Consider the following 17,661-nt stretch of genomic DNA (forward strand, 5'->3'; position numbering starts at 1 on the left):
TTATAGATTCTGTAGAGATGAAAATTTACCTGACGGAGTCCAGGTTATCAAAACTTCTAAATGCTTGCCGTGTCCTTCATTCCATTCCACGTCCGTCAGTGGCTCAGTGCATGGAAGTAATCGGATTAATGGTAGCGGCAATGGACATAGTGCCATTTGCGCGCCTGCATCTCAGACCGCTGCAATTATGCATGCTAAATCAGTGGAATGGGGATTACTCAGATTTGTCCCCTCTACTAAATCTGGATCAAGAGACCAGAGATTCTCTTCTCTGGTGGCTATCTCGGGTCCATCTGTCCATGGGTATGACCTTTCGCAGGCCAGATTGGACGATTGTAACAACAGATGCCAGCCTTCTAGGTTGGGGCGCAGTCTGGAACTCCCTGAAGACTCAGGGATCGTGGACTCAGGAGGAGAAACTCCTCCCAATAAATATTCTGGAGTTAAGAGCAATATTCAATGCTCTTCTAGCTTGGCCTCAGTTAGCAAGCCTGAGGTTCATCAGATTTCAGTCGGACAACATCACGACTGTGGCTTACATCAACCTTCAAGGGGGAACCAGGAGTTCCCTAGCGATGTTAGAAGTCTCAAAGATAATTCGCTGGGCAGAGTCTCACTCTTGCCATCTGTCAGCGATCCACATCCCAGGCGTAGAGAACTGGGAGGCGGATTTTCTAAGTCGTCAGACTTTTCATCTGGGGGAGTGGGAACTCCATCCGGAGGTGTTTGCTCAACTGATCCATCGTTGGGGCAAACCAGAACTGGATCTCATGGCGTCTCGCCAGAACGCCAAGTTTCCTTGTTACGGATCCAGGTCCAGGGACCCGGGAGCGACGCTGATAGATGCTCTAGCAGCTCCTTGGTTCTTCAACCTGGCTTATGTGTTTCCACCGTTTCCTCTGCTCCCTCGACTGATTGCCAAAAGCAAGCAGGAGAGAGCATCAGTGATTCTGATAGCGCCTGCGTGGCCACGCAGGACCTGGTATGCAGACCTAGTGGACATGTCATCCTTTCCACCATGGACTCTGCCTCTGAGGCAGGACCTTCTAATACAAGGTCCTTTCAATCATCCAAATCTAATTTCTGTGAGACTGACTGCATGGAGATTGAACGCTTGATCCTATCAAGGCGTGGCTTCTCCGAGTCAGTCATTGATACCTTAATACAGGCACGAAAGCCTGTCACCAGGAAAATCTACCATAAGATATGACGTAAATATCTTTATTGGTGTGAATCCAAGAATTACTCATGGAGTAAGGTTAGGATTCCTAGGATATTGTCCTTTCTCCAAGAGGGTTTGGACAAAGGATTATCAGCTAGTTCTTTAAAAGGACAGATTTCTGCTCTGTCCTTTTGCACAAGCGTCTGGCAGAGGTTCCAGACGTCCAGGCTTTTTGTCAGGCTTTGGTTAGAATTAAGCCTGTGTTTAAAACTGTTGCTCCCCCATGGAGCTTAAACTTGGTTCTTAAAGTTCTTCAAGGAGTTCCGTTTGAACCCCTTCATTCCATTGATATTAAACTTTTATCTTGGAAAGTTCTGTTTTTGATGGCTATTTCCTCGGCTCGAAGAGTCTCTGAGCTATCTGCCTTACAATGTGATTCTCCTTATCTGATTTTTCATGCAGATAAGGTAGTTCTGCGTACCAAACCTGGGTTTTTACCTAAGGTGGTTTCTAACAAGAATATCAATCAAGAGATTGTTGTTCCATCATTGTGTCCTAATCCTTCTTCAAAGAAGGAACGTCTCTTACATAATCTGGACGTAGTCCGTGCCTTGAAGTTTTACTTACAAGCTACTAAAGATTTTCGCCAAACATCTTCCCTGTTTGTCGTTTACTCTGGACAGAGGAGAGGTCAAAAAGCTTCGGCAACCTCTCTTTCCTTTTGGCTTCGGAGCATAATTCGCTTAGCCTATGAGACTGCTGGACAGCAGCCCCCTGAAAGGATTACAGCTCATTCTACTAGAGCTGTGGCTTCCACCTGGGCCTTTTAAAATGAGGCCTCTGTTGAACAGATTTGCAGAGGCCTCTGTTGAACAGATTTGCAAGGCTGCGACTTGGTCTTCGCTTCACACCTTTTCAAAATTTTACAAATTTGATACTTTTGCTTCTTCAGAGGCTGTTTTTGGGAGAAAGGTTCTTCAGGCAGTGGTTCCTTCCGTTTAATCCTGCCTTGTCCCTCCCATCATCCGTGTACTTTAGCTTTGGTATTGGTATCCCATAAGTAATGGATGATTCGTGGACTGGATACACTTAACAAGAGAAAACATAATTTATGCTTACCTGATAAATTTATTTCTCTTGTAGTGTATCCAGTCCACGGCCCGCCCTGTCCTTTCAAGGCAGGTCTAAATTTTAATTAAACTACAGTCACCACTGCACCCTATGGTTTCTCCTTTCTCGTCTTGTTTCGGTCGAATGACTGGATATGACAGTGAGGGGAGGAGCTATATAGCAGCTCTGCTGTGGGTGATCCTCTTGCAACTTCCTTTTGGGAAGGAGAATATCCCATAAGTAATGGATGATCCGTGGACTGGATACACTACAAGAGAAATAAATTTATCAGGTAAGCATAAATTATGTTTTTTTTTATTTTTTTCTTTTCTTTCTCTATCACTATCTCCACTACTATCATTAGCACAGTCAATAGGGGTACGCTGAGTATAAGAAATGTTTAGATTATGAAAACGGAAAAAAACAGAGAGAGAAGGAAATAGATCTGATTAAAGATATGGATACGTGAAATGAATAAGGTATATATTGTTCATGTTAAGTTCATACAAATGTGAATATGGAACTGTCAAAAGCTTGAAGCTAAAGTTTACTGTATGTTTGAAAAGTATTGTATCTCTCTCTGCGAACTAAATAAAAAAAAAGATAGATAGTCCTCTAGTTATCAAGCCGTCAACCGCAAATACGCTGGAATTCCGCAGCGTATTTGTGGCGAGGCTGATTCGCTGTAGTTATCAAGCCCTACAGCCCGGCAAAAGTAGAATTTAGTGACATAACATACGATCCGCCGGACTTAATCCGACACAGATCGATGATTACGTCACTACAGATGTTCTGAACGCAAGTTCGGCACAATCTGACTACTTTTCTGACTACTTTTGCTAGTTATCAAAAAACTAGCAGGTACGCTCCCCACTATTCCGGGCCAGCGTACCTTGTTTTCAATCCGCCACCCTGGAGGCGGCGGATCCCATAGGAATCAATGGGAGTCTGACAGCAGCGAGACCTCATGTTCGCTGCTGCCCGAAATATCCCATTGATTCTTATGGGAAGTGTCTGCACCTAACACCCTAACATGTACCCCGAGTCTAAACACCCCTACACCGCGCGCCACCTACTTTATACTTATTAACCCCTAATCTGCTGCCCCCACACCGCCGCCACCTACATCCTAAACCACCGCTCCCGGACCCCGCCGCAACTATAATAAATATATGAACCCCTAAACCGCCGCCACCTACATTATACTTATTAACCCCTAATCTGCCGCCCCCTATACCCTCGTCACCTACATAAAGTTATTAACCCCTATCCTGCCGATCCCGGACCCCGCCGCAAATAAATTAATTGTTTAACCCCTAAATCGCCACACCCGGAGCCCTCTGCCACCTACATTACATTTATTAACCCCTATCCTGCCCCCCCTACACCGCCGCCACCTACAGTACATTGATTAACCCCTAATCTACCCCCCTACACTGCCGCAACTATATTAAATGAATTAACCCCAAAACCTAAGTCTAACCCTAACACCCCCCTAACTTAAATATTATTTCAATTAATCTAAATAAATATTCCTATCATTAAATAAATTAATCCTATTTAAAACTAAATACTTACCTATAAAATAAACCCTAAGATAGCTAATAATAACATTGTAGCTATTTTAGGGTTTATTTTTATTTTACAGGCAACTTTGTATTTATTTTAACTAGGTACAATAGCTATTAAATAGTTAATAACTATTTAATAGCTACCTAGTTAAAATAATTACAAATTTACCTGTAAAATAAATCCTAACCTAAGTTACAAATACACCTACACTATCATTAAATTAATTAAATAAATGAACTACAATGATCTAAAATAAAATACAATTAAATAAACTAAACTATATTACAAATAACAAACAAACGCTAAATTGCAAAAAATAAAAAAATATTACAAGAAGTTTAATCTAATTAGGCCTAATCTAAGCCCCCTAATAAAATAAAAAAGCCCCCCAAAATAATAAAATTCCCTACCCTAAACTAAATTACAAATAGCCCTTAAAAGGGCCTTTTGCCAATCGGAATTCGAAGGACGCCATCTTGGATGATGTTATTTAAAGGACCAGTCATTCATCGGGTAGTCGTCGGTAGAGATGGATGTTCCGCGCCGGAGGTCTTCAAGATGGAGCCGCTCGTCGCCGGAAGGATGAAGATAGAAGATGCCGCTTGGATGAAGACTTCTGCTGGATGGAGGTCCTCTTCTGCCCGCATCGGATGAAGAGTTCAGCGCGGTTGGGTGAAGACGGCTCAAGGTAGGGTGATCTTCAATGGGGTAGTGTTAGGTTTGTTTAAAGGGGGATCGAGTGGGTTTTAGAGTAGGGGTGTGTGGGTGGTGGTTTGTAATGTTGGGGGGGGTATTGTATTGCTTTTTTTTTTACAGGTAAAAGAGCTGATTACTTTGGGGCAATGCCCCGCAAAAAGCCCTTTTAAGGGTTGGTAAAAGAGCTGGTTACTTTAGGGCAATGCCCTGCAAAAGGCCCTTTTAAGGGCTATTTGTAATTTAGTTTAGGGTAGGGAATTTTATTATTTTGGGGGGCTTTTTTATTTTATTAGGGGGCTTAGATTAGGTGTAATTAGTTTAAACTTCTTGTAATATTTTTTTATTTTTTGTAATTTAGTGTTTGTTTTTTTGTAATATAGTTTAGTTTATTTAATTGTATTTTATTTTAGATCATTGTAGTTAATTTATTTAATTAATTTATTGATAGTGTTAGGTGTATTTGTTACTTAGGTTAGGATTTATTTTACAGGTAAATTTGTAATTATTTTAACTAGGTAGCTATTAAATAGTTATTAACTATTTAATAGCTAGTGTGCCTAGTTAAAATAAATACAAAGTTGCCTGTAAAATAAAAATAAACCCTAAAAGAGCTACAATGTAATTATTAATTATATTGTAGCTATCTTAGGGTTTATTTTATAGGTAAGTATTTAGTTTTAAATAGGATTAATTTATTTAATGATAGGAATATTTATTTAGATTCATTGAAATAATATTTAAGTTAGGGGGGTGTTAGGGTTAGACTTAGGTTTTGGAGTTAATTCAATTAATATAGTGGCGGTGGTGTAGGGGGGGTAGATTATGGGTTAATCAATGTACTGTAGGTGGCGGCGGTGTAGGGGGGCAGGATAGGGGTTAATAAATGTAATGTAGGTGGCGGAGGGCTCCGGGTGCGGCGGTTTAGGGGTTAAACAATTAATTTATTTGCGGCACGGTCCGGGATCGGCAGGATAGGGGTTAATAACTTTATGTAGGTGGCGGCGGTGTAGGGGGCGGCAGATTAGGGGTTAATAGTATAATGTAGGTGGCAGCGGGGTCCGGGAGCGGAGGTTTAGGGGTTAAACAATTAATTTATTTTCAGTGGGGTCCGGGATCGGCAGGATAGGGATTAATAACTTTATGTAGGTGGCGGCGGTGTAGGGGACGGCAGATTAGGGGTTAATAGGTATAATGTAGGTGGCGGCGGGTCCGGGAGCGGCGGTTTAGGGGTTCATATATTTATTATAGTGGCGGCGGGATCCGGCAGCGGTGGTTTATGGGTTAATATATTTATTATAGTTACGGCGGGGTCCGGGAATGGCGGTTTAGGGGGTAATAAGTTTATTTAGGTGTGGGGGGCTCCGGGAGCGGCGGTTTAGGGGGTAAAACAGTATAGTATAGTGTGGGTGCTTAGTGACAGGCTAGCAAGAAAGCTGCGAAGAAGCTGATGAGCAGCGAGATCGATGACTGTCAGTTAACAACAGTCCGCTGCTCATCGCTCCGTACTTGGTGCGCGGCTTCTTGACAGCTTTCTTGATAACTTTGGCGAACGTATTCAGGTCCGCGGTGGCGATGTTAGGCGAGCTTAGGCGAGCGTATTGGGCCGGCAAATGCAGCAAAATACGGAGCTTCATAACTAGAGGCCATAATCCCTTTATTACCCATTCCCTAGTTTTGCATAACCAACACATTTATAATTATATATGTTTTACCTCTGTGATTACCTTGTATCTAAACCTCTGCAAACTGCCCCTTATTTTAGTTCTTTTGACAGACTTGCATTTTTAGCCAATCAGTGCGGACTCCTAGGTAACTCCACGTGCATGAGCACAGTGTTATCTATATGAAACACATGAACTAACACCCTCTAGTGGTCAAAAACTGGTAATATGCCCTGAGCTAAGAGGCGGCCTTCAAAGGCCTAGAAATTAGCATATGAACCTCCTAGATTTAGCTTTCAACTAAGAATACCAAGAAAACAAAGCAAAATTGGTGATAGAAGTAAATTGGAAAAATGTTTCAAATTACACGCCCTATAACCATTTCTACAAAAATAGTGTAGCAAAAAAAAAAATACCTCCAAATTAATTAATTATGTTGTCCTGATTTTAGGGATACCAAATATATCTAGGTTTCCAATTAATTTATAACAAATATAGGCCAAATACTACAAAGATGAAATTATTGGTTTAAATTTGCTTTGCTTGTACTGAAAATTAAATAGAGGTCACACAAACTGCTACATAAAAACATAATTTATCCACGCAACAGTCACTAGAGAGGGAGGGATAAAATAAAGACAGCCAATTCCGCTGAAAATAATCCACACCCAAAATAAAGTTTAAATCTTATAATGAAAAAAACTGAAATTATAAGCAGAAGAATCAAACTGAAACAGCTGCCTGAAGTACTTTTCTACCAAAAACTGCTTCAGAAGAAGAATACACATCAAAATGGTAGAATTTAGTAAAAGTATGCAAAGAAGACCAAGTTGCTGCTTTGCAAATCTGATCAACCGAAGCTTCATTCCTAAACGCCCAGGAAGTAGAAACTGACCTAGTAGAATGAGCTGTAATCCTTTGAGGCGGAGTTTTACCCGACTCGACATAAGCATGATGAATTAAAGATTTCATCCAAGATGCCAAAGAAATGGCAGAGGCCTTCTGACCTTTCCTAGAACCGGAAAAGATAACAAATAGAGTAGAAGTCTTTCGGAAATTCTTAGTAGCTTCAACATAATATTTCAAAGCTCTAACTACATCCAAAGAATGCAATGATCTCTCCTTAGAATTCTTAGGATTAGGACATAATGAAGGAACCACAATTTCTCTACTAATCTTGTTAGAATTCACAACCTTAGGTAAAAATTTAAAAGAAGTTCGCAACACCGCCTTATCCTGATGAAAAATCAGAAAAGGAGACTCACAAGAAAGAGCAGATAATTCAGAAACTCTTCTAGCAGAAGAGATGGCCAAAAGAAACAAAACTTTCCAAGAAAGTAATTTAATGTCTAATGAATGCATGAATGTTCAAACGGAGGAACTTGAAGAGCCCCCAGAACCAAATTCAAACTCCAAGGAGGAGAAATTGACTTAATGACAGGTTTTATACGAACCAAAGCTTGTACAAAACAATGAATATCAGGAAGATTAGCAATCTTTCTATGAAAAAGAACAGAAAGAGCAGAGATTTGTCCTTTCAAGGAACTTGCAGACAAACCTTTATCCAAACCATCCTGAAGAAACTGTAAAATTCTCGGAATTCTAAAAGAATGCCAGGAAAAGTGATGAGAAAGACACCAAGAAATGTAAGTCTTCCAGACTCTATAATATATCTTCCTAGATACAGATTTACGAGCCTGTAACATAGTATTAATCACAGAGTCAGAGAAACCTCTTTGACTAAGAATCAAGCGTTCAATCTCCATACCTTTAAATTTAAGGATTTGAGATCCTGATGGAAAAAAGGACCTTGCGAGAGAAGGTCTGGTCTTAACGGAAGAGTCCACGGTTGGCAAGAGGCCATCCGGACAAGATCCGCATACCAAAACCTGTGAGGCCATGCTGGAGCCACCAGCAGAACAAACGAGCATTCCTTCAGAATCTTGGAGATTACTCTTGGAAGAAGAACTAGAGGCGGAAAGATATAGGCAGGATGATACTTCCAAGGAAGTGACAATGCATCCACTGCTTCCGCTTGAGGATCCCTGGATCTGGACAGATACCTGGGAAGTTTCTTGTTTAGATGAGAAGCCATCAGATCTATTTCTGGAAGTCCCCACATTTGAACAATCTGAAGAAATACCTCTGGGTGAAGAGACCATTCGCCCGGATGTAACGTTTGGCGACTGAGATAATCCGCTTCCCAATTGTCTATACCAGGGATATGAACCGCATAAACTAGACAGGAGCTGGATTCCGCCCATACCAGTATTCAAGATACTTCTTTCATAGCCAGAGGACTGTGAGTCCCTCCTTGATGATTGATGTATGCCACAGTTGTGACATTGTCTGTCTGAAAACAAATGAACGATTCTCTCTTTAGAAGAGGCCATGACTGAAGAGCTCTGAAAATTGCACGGAGTTCACAAATATTGATTGGTAATCTCACCTCCTGAGATTCCCAAACCCCTTGTGCTGTCAGAGACCCCCAAACAGCTCCCCAACCTGTCAGACTTGCATCTGTTGAAATTACAGTCCAGGTCGGAAGAACAAAAGAAGCCCCCTGAACTAAACGATGGTGATCTGTCCACCACGTCAGAGAGTGTCGTACAATCGGTTTTAAATATATTAATTGAGATATCTTTGTGTAATCCCTGCACCACTGGTTCAGCATACAGAGCTGAAGAGGTCGCATGTGAAAACGAGCAAAGGGGATCGCATCCGATGCAGCAGTCATAAGACCTAGAATTTCCATGCATAAGGCTACCGAAGGTTGTGATTGAAGGTGATTGAAGGTTTCGACAAGCTGAGATCAATTTTAGACGTCTCTTGTCTGTCAGAGACAGAGTCATGGACACTGAATCTATCTGGAAACCTAAAAAGGTAACCCTTGTTTGAGGAATCAATGAACTTTTCGGTAAATTGATCCCCCAACCATGATCTTGAAGAAACAACACAAGTCGATTCGTATGAGATTCTGCTAAATGTGAAGACTGAGCAAGTACCAAGATATCGTCCAAATAAGGAAATACCACAATACCCTGTTCTCTGATTACAGACAGAAGGGCACCGATAACCTTTGTAAAGATCCTTGGAGCTGTTGCTAGGCCAAACGGCAGAGCCACAAACTGGTAATGCTTGTCTAGGAAAGAGAATCTCAGAAACTGATAGTGATCTGGATGAATCGGAATATGCAGATATGCATCCTGTAAATCTATTGTGGACATATAATGCCCTTGCTGAACAAAAGGCAGAATAGTCCTTATAGTTACCATTTTGAATGTTGGTATCCTTACATAACGATTCAATATTTTTAGATCCAGAACTGGTCTGAAGGAATTCTCCTTCTTTGGTACAATGAAGAGATTTGAATAAAACCCCAGCCCCAGTTCCAGAACTGGAACTGGCATAATTACTCCAGCCAACTCTAGATCTGAAACACATTTCAGAAATGCTTGAGCCTTCGCTAGATTTACTGGGACACGGGAAAGAAAAAATCTCTTTGCAGGAGGCCTTATCTTGAAGCCAATTCTGTACCCTTCTGAAACAATGTTTTGAATCCAAAGATTGTGAATTGAATTGATCCAAATTTGTTTGAAAAATCGTAATCTGCCCCCTACCAGCTGGGCTGGAATGAGGGCCGCACCTTCATGTGGACTTGGGAGCTGGCTTTGGTTTTCTAAAAGGCTTGGATTTATTCCAGACTGGAGATGGTTTCCAAACTGATACCGCTCCTGAGGGCGAAGGATCAGGCTTTTGTTCCTTATTGTGACGAAAGGAACGAAAACGATTATTAGACCTAAATTTACCTTTAGATTTTTTTATCCTGTGGTAAAAAAGTTCCTTTCCCTCCAGTAACAGTTGAGATAATAGAATCCAACTGAGAACCAAATAATTTATTACCCTGGAAAGAAAGGGAAAGCAAAGTTGACTTAGAAGACATATCAGCATTCCAAGTTTTAAGCCATAAAGCTCTTCTAGCTAAAATAGCTAGAGACATATACCTGACATCAACTCTAATGATATCAAAGATGGCATCACAAATAAAGTTATTAGCATGTTGAAGAAGATTAACAATGCAATGAGAGTTATGATCTGTTACTTGTTGCGCTAAAGTTTCTAACCAAAAAGTTGAAGCTGCAGCAACATCCGCTAAAGATATAGCAGGTCTAAGAAGATTACCTGAACATAAGTAAGCTTTTCTTAGAAAGGATTCAATCTTCCTATCTAAAGGATCCTTAAAGGAAGTACTATCTCCCGTAGGAATAGTAGTACGTTTAGCAAGAGTAGAGACAGCCCCATCAACCTTAGGGATTTTGTCCCAAAATTCTAATCTGTCAGATGGCACAGGATATAATTGCTTAAAACGTTTAGAAGGAGTAAATGAATTACCCAAATTATTCCATTCCCTGGAGATTACTTCAGAAATAGCATCAGGGACAGGAAAAACTTCTGGAATAACTACAGGAGATTTAAAAACCTTATTTAAACGTTTAGATTTAGTATCAAGAGGACCAGAATCCTCTATTTCTAATGCAATTAAGACCTCTTTAAGTAAAGAATGAATAAATTCCATTTTGAATAAATATGAAGATTTATCAGCATCAACCTCTGAGACAGAATCCTCTGAACCAGAGGAACCACTATCAGAATCAGAATGATGATGTTCATTTAAAAATTCATCTGAAAAATGAGAAGTTTTAAAAGACCTTTTACATTTACTAGAAGGGGGAATAACAGACATAGCCTTCTTAATAGATTTAGAAACAAAATCTCTTATGTTAACAGGAACACTCTGAGTATTAGATGTTGATGGAACCACAACAGGTAATGTAACATTACTAAAGGAAATATTATCTGCATTAACAAGTTTGTCATGACATTCATTACAAACAACAGCTGGAGGAACAGATACCACAAGTTTACAACAGATACACTTAACTTTGGTAGATTCAGCACCAGGCAGCGTTTTTCCAGAAGTATCTTCTGACTCACTGTCAATCTGGGACATCTTGCAATATGTAATAGAAAAAACAACATATAAAGCAAAATTGATCAAATTCCTTAAATGACAGTTTCAGGAATGGGAAAAAATGCCAGTGAACAAGCTTCTATAAGAAATGACAAGAAGAAAACAACGCATCCACGAATCACAGCAGCGTTTATTCAGGTAAATGACACACACAGAAAATTGCACACTCACAAGATGACAGTAATGTATGAGCGGTAATGCCCTCTGGCTAATTGTCTTTCGCCTGTAGCAAATCTCAGCAGGAACACCTCAGACGCCGACCAGCAGCACCAAGAGACCCACTTCCTGTCACATACGGCAGGTGCCAAAGAGAAACTCAAAAGAGCAGCAGTCCTAAACACTTTGATGGTAGGAGTTAGTTACCCTACGCGTTTCCTCTGCACACGGGCAGACTTCTTCAGGGGTATATGAAAATACAAGCTAACAAACTACCTGTAGGACTGCAATTTATACACACACCTCTGACATACTTCCTCTCAGGAAGTGATTTACCTTTTTACCACATATATCCTAATACACTCGTATCTGACAGATTACTTGGATTATATGGGCACTAGTGGTTAAAAAAGGCTCACACATATATAACTACACTAAAATAGCAACATATCTAAACAAGTATTAAATGCATTTAGCTGTATAAAAATAGATATATATAGCTATATTATAATTCATAAAATCATTTGATCCATATAAAAACACCAACATAAATGCAAACAATGTATAAAGCCACAAGAATTAATCAAGATATAAAACTAGCCCAATACTAAATCTAAAAAAAAAAAAAAAAAAAAAAACTCTATAAAAAAACTCTATTTCTAGTAGACCTAATACTGTATGAGGGCATTACCGCTCATACATTACTGTCATCTTGTGAGTGTGCAATTTTCTGTGTGTGTCATTTACCTGAATAAACGCTGCTGTGATTCGTGGATGCGCTGTTTTCTTCTTGTCATTTCTTATACAGCTTGCTGCAACGGGATACACATAGCTGGAGTTCCGTGATTCATCAGCTGCTCCTGTAAGGATCCTTCAGCATATATTCCATCAGACCAACTGGACATTACCACGTCGGATTTGCCGTGTATGCACATTTACTGAACAAACTTTGCCTCCATCTGGTTCAGCTAAGTTAACACACCAATCCTGCTACAATCAGTCTATATGCTTTTTGTGTGACTTAAACCAGCTACGGTTTTGGGACTGTTTTATTTTGGGACTGTTGTATTTTCACATATCTGTTGTGTACGTCGGTGATTGTATTTATGTCCCATATGTTTATACTATAGGGGAGTGGTTGTGTGTCTTCTGAGAAACAGATATTAGATACACCCCGTTTTTACTTTTTGATTATTTTTTAAAGGGGAAGTTCTACTGGTGCCCCACCTGATTCAGTGTAGCGCTGTCATTTTCTCCTGTTTTTGAACAAGCTTCTAGCAACCAGAAGCAATAAATAATGAGACTTAAATAATGTGGAGACAAAAGTGACGCCCATATTTTTTAGCGCCAAAAAAGACGCCCACATTATTTGGCGCCTAAATGCTTTTGGCGCCAAAAATGACGCCACATCCGGAACGCTGACACTTTTGGCGCAAAAAAAGTAAAAAATGACGCAACTTCCGGCGACACGTATGACGCCGGAAACAGAAAAAAACTTTTTGCGCCAAAAAAGTCCGTGCCAAGAATGACGCAATAAAATGAAGCATTTTCAGCCCCCGCGAGCCTAACAGCCCATAGGAAAAAAAGTCAAATTTTAAGGTAAGAAAAAAATTGATTTATTCATATGCATTATCCCAAATATGAAACTGACTGTCTGAAATAAGGAACGTTGAACATCCTGAGTCAAGGCAAATAAATGTTTGAATACATATATTTAGAACTTTATTTAAAAGTGCCCAACCATAGCTTAGAGTGTCACAGAAAATAAGACTTACTTACCCCAGGACACTCATCTACATGTAGTAGAAAGCCAAACCAGTACTGAAACGAGAATCAGTAGAGGTAATGGTATATATAAGAGTATATCGTCGATCTGAAAAGGGAGGTAAGAGATGAATCTCTACGACCGATAACAGAGAACCTATGAAATAGACCCCGTAGAAGGAGATCATTGAATTCAAATAGGCAATACTCTCCTCACATCCCTTTGACATTCACTGCACGCTGAGAGGAAAACCGGGCTCCAACCTGCTGCGGAGTGCATATCAACGTAGAATCTAGCACAAACTTACTTCACCACCTCCATAGGAGGCAAAGTTTGTAAAACTGATTTGTGGGTGTGGTGAGGGGTGTATTTATAGGCATTTTGAGGTTTGGGAAACTTTGCCCCTCCTGGTAGGAATGTATATCCCATACGTCACTAGCTCATGGACTCTTGCTAATTACATGAAAGAAAGTATATATTTGTAGAATTTAGACACCCCATGTTACTTATCTAGAGGTATTTTCACACATAATGTTTAAAGGGATAGTAAAAGCTCGGAAGGAAAGGAGCACCAGCCAGGAGTATAAAACATATCAAATTTTATTGGTTAAATTCAATTAAAAACCTGGAAGCTCAGGCTGTGGATAGGAGGTCAGCAAGTGGATTGGTAGATATTAGTATTTCTGTACTACAGGACTCTCCAGGCTGGACTGTTGAGAACTTTGGCAGCCCTAGAAAACCGTGTATCAAGTGAATGAATTGTAAAAGTTTCACTCCTAATATACTGTATGTCGACATGGAGGAGCTATGTTTGACTATCAAGCCTTTACTGGAAGATTTTGAGGAGAAAATATGCAACAGACTAGATACACTTTTGATGTCTTTCCACTATAAAACTTTTAAGTGTGATACTGGATAGCAGGGGCCTCCTCTATATCAAGGGAGGGATCAGTCAACTGCATTCCAGGGATTAGGCCACAATGGAGAGGCACACTCTGCTGTGAAGGGAAGTGCAGTACAAGAGCTAAATTTTCTCCTGGATGATACAGCTATTTGGAATCAACAGAGGTGCTTACTGGAGTCTATGGAAACCATCGCTGAGGAGCTGGGAAAAGTCTCTAAAGCCTGCTAATTTCTAAGCCCTTGAAGGCCGCCTCAGAGCATTTTACCAGTTTTTGACCACTAGAGGGTGTTAGTTCATGTGTTTCATATAGATAACACTGTGCTCATGCACGTGGAGTTACCTAGGAGTCCGCACTGATTGGCTAAAATGCAAGTCTGTCAAAAGAACTAAAATAAGGGGCAGTTTGCAGAGGTTTAGACACAAGGCAATCACAGAGGTAAAACATATATTATTATAAATGTGTTGGTTATGCAAAACTAGGGAATGGGTAATAAAGGGATTATCTATCTTTTAAAACAATAAATATTCTGGTGTAGACTGTCCCTTCACGAAAAGTAAAAAAAATATCCTGTTTCCATTCTCTCAGTTTATGTTATTGTCACATATAGAGTTGCTATATATATTATAAGAAAAAATGAGGTTACCAAACTTAAAGTCTCTATTAGTCTACAGTCCTTTACTTATAACTTGATGTGGCTCAGTTTTTAGTCTTGATGGGACAATATAGAATGTTATACTAATGGATACTATAGAATGTTATATTAATGGATACTATAGAATGTTATACTAATGGATACTATAGAATGTTATACTAATGGATACTATAGAATGTTATACTAATGGATACTATAGAATGTTATACTAATGGATACTATAGAATGTTATACTAATGGATACTATAGAATGTTATACTAATGGATACTATAGAATGTTATACTAATGGATACTATAGAATGTTATACTAATGGATACTATAGAATGTTATACTAATGGATACTAATGGATATATCCTGTTTCCATTCTCTCAGATGATAAATTATAGTAGCATACAGATTTATACTAGCTTTGTTAGTGATTCCTAGTTCAACACTCTTATTGTATAATGGTCGCTAGTGTTACTAGTTTTCAATAAGTGGTGTTTGATTCTTATAGCTAGACATAGTCATTGCAGATAAAGCTATTTGCTTACTTAGAGCTAGATTACAAGTGGAGTGCTAAATTATTGTGCTCGTTTGCAGGAGAGCGATAATTAACCAGCCATTACAAGTGGTTCATTTTCTAAAAATGCCCCAAATGCCCTTTTATCTAAAAATAAAAACTGCACTAGGCAGTTTTGGGGTTTTAAAGTTGGTAGGAGTGTAGTGTTTAAAAAAAAATGGCACTGAAAAGTGCCTTTACATTGCGGTCCATAGGAACTGTGTGTTCCCATAGACCACAATGTAAATATATATGTAAATGATTATATTCATATATATTTATGTTTTAATATATGTATATACACATATTAACACATAAATATATATGTATATAATCATATACATTAAAAAATGCTGCCCATCGCTGCGCTACATACAGTGGAGGCTCCTCCAGTTGTGCACATTCGCACGTGAACCCCCCAGGGGGCAAGGAGGAAAAAAAATCGAGCCAAAAAAAAACAAAAAACAATCAGCCAAAAAAAAATTTGTTTAATTTTTTTGTTTATTTTTTTTTATTTTTTTATTAGTGCGTGTGTTATTATATTGTTTAAACATGATGTAGGCTCTGTTTACTAGCTCATCCTGTAGGCTGTAGGACCGGTACAGCAGTACCACACCATTTACCATTATAGTAGTAAGTCAACTAGTCAAGATAGATTGAACTTGAAGCAGGAGGGAGCTAGGACCCAGGCGGACGCTGACATCACCAGCGTAGACCAGACCGCATCAGTCACTAGCATCTCCTCCTCCTCGGGCTGCTGAGTCTCACTGCGTGAGTGCGCGCACTGTGCACACCAGACCAGGCACTGTCACACTGATCGCACGTGCGATCAAGCAAAACCCTATCCTGCACAGTGATCTCTATGCATCACTGTGCAGGCATTGCTCCTCCCAGCCCGGCACTGGTAATTGAGCCCTATTCGCACAGGCTGAAGTGTGCGAGCTGACTTCAGCCTGTGCTCTGGCTCCTCCCAGTCTGCCTGTCATGGGTGATCCTCGCCTCTGATACGCTACTAGCGTCATGTGACTGCCCTCACAAGGCTCCTCCCCCTCAACGGCGCGAAAATCTCATTGAGGAGATAGCCGTTGAGTGGAAAGGAGCTCTGTAACAAGGTGTGTTGTCTTTATCCTAATTGTTGCTGCTGGTGCTAGCCAGCCTTTGGAAGCCTAAGGAGCACCCTGCTGCTAACTGATGTAGAGCAGGCAGTTAGCGTGGGATGACATTTTTCATTTTGCTTCTCCTGCACCCCTGCTTTCCTTCACAGTCTGTCTGTGAGTATCTGCAGAGGCAGTTAGCGCGGGAGCAGGGAGAAAGAATGCAGTGTCTTTTGAGTGGCAAACAGCAATATTTGAAGCTCTACTCTTCTTTGAGAGACTGTCACTGCCTGACCTGACCTGACCTTACTAAGCTAACTCTTTAGCGGCTGAGCCTGGCTGTTGTGATATCCCTGCAGTTTTCGCTGCTCTCTGGCACATATCCTCCAGGCAACTGCTCAATACTTAAAGTGTTTAGTTTTGATGGAAATACAAAAACTAAATAAAAAAAAAGTTTTAATAGAGACGTCATAAAAGTCAAATTATGTAACCCATAGAGTATTTTCATGTTTAATCCTGAATTAACTCTTCATACACATTGTGACAGCAAGGTCCCTTATATGTACCAGCCACTGGCAATAAAAATGTGCTTTGGTTTTGGAATGTGCAGTTCTTAGCAGATATTTATCCTCCGCTGTATGTGGGAATATCTAAGCAGTTATTTTATTTGTGTAGTCGTTTATTTATTAGCTCAAGAGCAGCAGAGGTTGTCCGTGTCTCAGCCAACACCCCAGGGCAGGCAGTAGTAGTACTGTGTGTGTTTGTGTGAAGAATTATTACACTGATACTGAATGAGGTAAGAGGGGGCTGTAAATAATGTGTGCTGCCATGCAGGACAGGACATAAAGGCTCCCAGCAGAACTCATCATGCTTTTTTAACCCTTATGCTCCTGTTAGAAATGGTTGTTATGCTGTGAAAATTGCTTAGTATATATATATATATATATATATATATATATATATATATATCTATATATATACATATACACTTTCTAAAGGGGTGTCCCTCTTTGGAAGTTTGAAATATTGGAAGGTATGTTGTTTTAATAGAATGATGACTTAACTACAGTATTCAGGAATCAAATGTTTATAAAAACATTCAAAATGCTTAATAACCACAAGTTACTAGTGCAGCATGTTTTCTTGTGCTGGTGGGGTTTCCTTCAATATTTCAAATTACTTTTATCCTAATTTGCAGTGCAATCAGTCTGTAACAGTATTTTGTTATACATGGTCTATGAAAAGTCCCACAGTAAACTAAAGGGTGATATTTTTATATATATATATATTTATATATGTGGTATGCATGCAT

This window comes from Bombina bombina, chromosome 1, assembly GCF_027579735.1.
Source record: "Bombina bombina isolate aBomBom1 chromosome 1, aBomBom1.pri, whole genome shotgun sequence".
In the NCBI taxonomy this organism is placed as follows: Eukaryota; Metazoa; Chordata; class Amphibia; order Anura; family Bombinatoridae; genus Bombina; species Bombina bombina.